Source organism: Arachis ipaensis, chromosome B8 (assembly GCF_059453495.1).
Source record: "Arachis ipaensis isolate K30076 ecotype BB chromosome B8, ASM5945349v1, whole genome shotgun sequence".
Lineage (NCBI taxonomy): Eukaryota > Viridiplantae > Streptophyta > Magnoliopsida > Fabales > Fabaceae > Arachis > Arachis ipaensis.
Window position 1 is genome coordinate 60949671 of NC_142443.1, and position 3961 is coordinate 60953631.

Below are 3961 nucleotides of genomic sequence, written 5' to 3' on the forward strand. Positions count from 1 at the left end.
GGTTACAAACTGGCGTTCAACTCCAAGAGAAGCCTCTACACGTGTAAAGCTCAATGCTCAGCCCAAGCACACACCAAGTGGGCCCCAAAAGTGGATTTCTGCATCATTTACTCATTTTTGTAAACCCTAGTAACTAGTTTAGTATAAATAGGACTTTTTACTATTGTATTTACATCTTTGGATTATCTTTAGTTTCACCTTTAGATCACGTTTAGGGGCTGGCCATTTGGCCATGCCTGAACCTTCATCACTTATGTATTTTCAACGGTAGAGTTTCTACACACCATAGATTAAGGTGTGGAGCTCTGCTGTTCCTCATGGATTAATGTAAAGTACTACTGTTTTCTATTCAATACAAACTTATTCCGCTTCTAAGATATTCATTCGCACTTCAATGTGAATGTGATGATCGTGACAATCATCATCATTCCGAACTTATGAACGCGTGCCTGACAACCATTTCCGTTCTACCTTAGACTGAATGGGTATCTCTTGGATATCTAATACAGGAGACCGAGTCCGAGATATTAGAATCTTCGTGGTATAAGTTAGAACCCATGGACGGCCATTCTTGAGATTTGGAAAGTCTAAACCTTGTCTGTGGTATTCCGAGTAGGATCTGGGAAGGGATGGCTGTGACGAGCTTCAAACTCGCGAGTGCTGGGCGTAGTGACAGACGCAAAAGGATAGTAAATCCTATTCCAGTATGATCGAGAACCGACAGATGATTAGCCATGCAGTGACAGCGCATTAGACCATTTTCACAGAGAGGATGGGATGTAGCCATTGACAATGGTGATGCCCTACATAAAGCTTGCCATGGAAAAGAGTAGGAATGGTTGGATGAAGACAGCAGGAAAGCAGAGGTTTAGGAGGAACGAAAAGCACCTCTATACTATTATCTGAAACTCTCACCAATGAATTACATAAGTATCTCTATCCTATTTTAATTATCCTTTAGTACACTATAATCTCTTAATACATTTGAATCCGCCTGACTGAGATTTACAAGGTGATCATAGCTTGCTTCAACCGACAATCTCCATGGGATCGACCCTTACTCACGTAAGGTTTATTACTTGGACGACCCAGTGCACTTGCTGGTCAGTTGTGCGAAGTTGTGACAAAGAATTAAGATAATGAACGTGCGTATAAAGTTTTTAGCGCCGTTACCAAGGAATGGAACCGTCACGATTTCTGCGTACCAAGTTTTTGGCACCGTTGCCGGGGATTGTTCGAGTTTAGACAACTGACGGTTCATCCTGTTGCTCAGATTAGGTAATTTTATTTTAATTTTAAGTTTTTTATTTCTTATTTTCGAAAAATATAAAAAAAATAAATATTTCTTCTTTTTCGTTTTTTCCCAAAATAATTTTCGAAAAATCCAAAAAAATTTATAAAATCATAAAATCAAAAATATTTTTCTGTTTCTTGTTTGAGTCTAGAGTCAAGTTTTAAGTTTGGTATCAATTGCATCTTTTTAATTTTCTAAACAATTATTTTCGAAAATTTCATGCATTGCATTCTTCATGATCTTCAAGTTGTTCTTGGTCAGTCTTCTTGTTTGATCTTCACATTTTCTTGTTTTGTGTCTTTTCTTGTTTTTCATATGCATTTTTGCATTCATAGTGTCTAAGCATTGAAAATTTATAAGTTTGGTGTCTTGCATGTTTTTCTTTTCTTAAAAATTTTCAAAAATAAGTCTTGATGTTCATCTTGATCTTCACAGTGTTCTTGGTATTCATCTTGATATTCGAAGTGTTATTGCATGCATTGTGTGTTTTGATTCATAATTTTTATGTTTTGAGTCTTTTTATTGTTTTTCTCTCTCATTATTAAAAATTCAAAAATAAAAAAAATATTTTTCCCTTATTTCACTCATAAATTTCGTAAATTTGAGTTGACTTTTTCAAAACTTTTTAAAATCAAATTGTTTCTTATGAGTCAAATCAAATTTTCAATTTTAAAAATCTTATCTTTTTCAAAATATTTTTTCAAAAATAAAATCTTTTTCATTTTTCTTTCATAATTTTTGAAAATTTCAAATTAATTTTCAAAATCTTTTTCTTATTTTTATTCCATATTTTCGAATTCAATGCTAACAATTAATGTGATTGATTCAAAAATATTAAGTTTGTTACTTGCCTAATAAGAAAGGTTCAATCTTTAAATTTTAAAATCAAATCTTTTAGTTTCTTGTTAGTCAAGTAATCAACATTAATTTTCAAAATCAAATCTTTTTAAATTTCTTTTTCAAATCTTTTTCAATCAATCCTATCTTTTTGTTTCAATCACATCTTTTTAAATTTCAATCACATCTTTTTCAAAATTTGATTTCAAAATCTTTTTTCCAACTTCTTATCTTTTCAAAATTAATTTTCAAATCTTTTTCAATCAATCTTATCTTTTTGTTTCAATCATATCTTTTTCAAAACTACCTAACTAATTCTCTCTCTAATTTTCGAAAATCCCTTCCCTCTTTTTCAAAATTCCTTTTTTTTATTTAACTAATTGTTTTAATTTTTAATTTAATTTGATTTCAATTTTAATTTTTGAAATTTAACTTTAATTTTTATTTTTAATTTAATTAATTTTCGAAATTCCCTCTCTCTCATCTCCTTCTAATTATTTATTTATTTACTAACACTTCTCTTCATCTCAAAATTCGAACCCTTCCCTCCTCTTGGTGTTCGAATTTCTCTTCTTTTATTCTTTTCTTCTTCTACTCACATAAAGGAATCTCTATACTGTGACATAGAGGATTCCATATTTTCTTTTCTGTTTTCTTTTTTTTTCATATGAGCAGGCACAAGGATAAGAACATTCTTGTTGAGGCTGATCCTGAACCTGAAAGGACTCTAAAGAGGAAGCTAAGGGAAGCTAAAGCACAACTCTCTAGAGAAAATCTGACAGAAATTTTCGAAAAAGAAGGAGACATGGCCGAAAATAATAACAATGCAAGGAAGATGCTTGGTGACTTTACTGCACCCAATTCCAATTTACATGGAAGAAGGATCTTAATCCCTGCCATTGGAGCAAACAATTTTGAGCTTAAACCTCAATTAGTTTCTCTGATGCAACAGAACTGCAAGTTTTATGGACTTCCATCTGAAGATCCTTTTCAATTCTTAACTAAATTCTTGCAAATCTGTGATACTGTTAAGACCAATGGGGTTGATCCCGAGGTCTACAGGCTTATGCTTTTCCCGTTTGCTGTAAGAGACAGAGCTAGAGTATGGTTGGACTCTCAACCTAAAGATAGCCTGAACTCTTGGGATAAGCTGGTTACGGCTTTCTTAGCCAAGTTCTTTTCTCCTCAAAAGCTTAGTAAGCTTAGAGTAGATGTTCAAACCTTCAGACAGAAGGAAGGTGAATCCCTCTATGAAGCTTGGGAGAGATACAAGGAACTGACCAAAAAGTGTCCTTATGACATGCTTTCAGAATGGACCATCTTGGATATATTCTATGATGGTCTGTCTGAGCTATCAAAGATGTCACTAGACCATTCTGCAGGTGGATCCATTCACCTAAAGAAAACGCCTGCAGAAGCTCAAGAACTCATTGACATGGTTGCAAATAACCAGTTCCTGTACACTTTTGAAAGGAATCCTGTGAATAATGGGACGCCTATGAGGAACGGTGATGAGCGGATAATTTATACGCTTTTTGGCATTGTTTTTAGGTAGTTTTTAATATGTTTTAGTCACTTTTTATTATATTTTTATTAATTTTTAAATAAAAATCAAATTTCTTGACTTTACTATGAGTTTGTGTGTTTTTCTGTGATTTCAGGTAATTTCTGGCTGAAATTGAGGGAGCTGAGCAAAAATCTGATTCAGGCTGAAAAAGGACTGCTGATGTTGTTGGATTTTGACCTCCCTGCACTCAAAATGGATTTTCTGGATCTACAAGAGTCCAAATGGCACGCTCTTAATTGCGTTGGAAAGTACACATCCAGGGC

At 33.5% G+C, this 3961-nt stretch overlaps 1 non-coding gene across 1 annotated transcript; it reads right to left on the bottom strand.

The window, feature by feature from the left end:
- Positions 1–3329: 3329 nt before the first annotated feature.
- Positions 3330–3437, bottom strand: LOC148548281 (small nucleolar RNA R71). Its single transcript, XR_015897612.1, has one exon. It is a non-coding gene; the product is annotated as a small nucleolar RNA R71 (small nucleolar RNA).
- Positions 3438–3961: the final 524 nt, after the last annotated feature.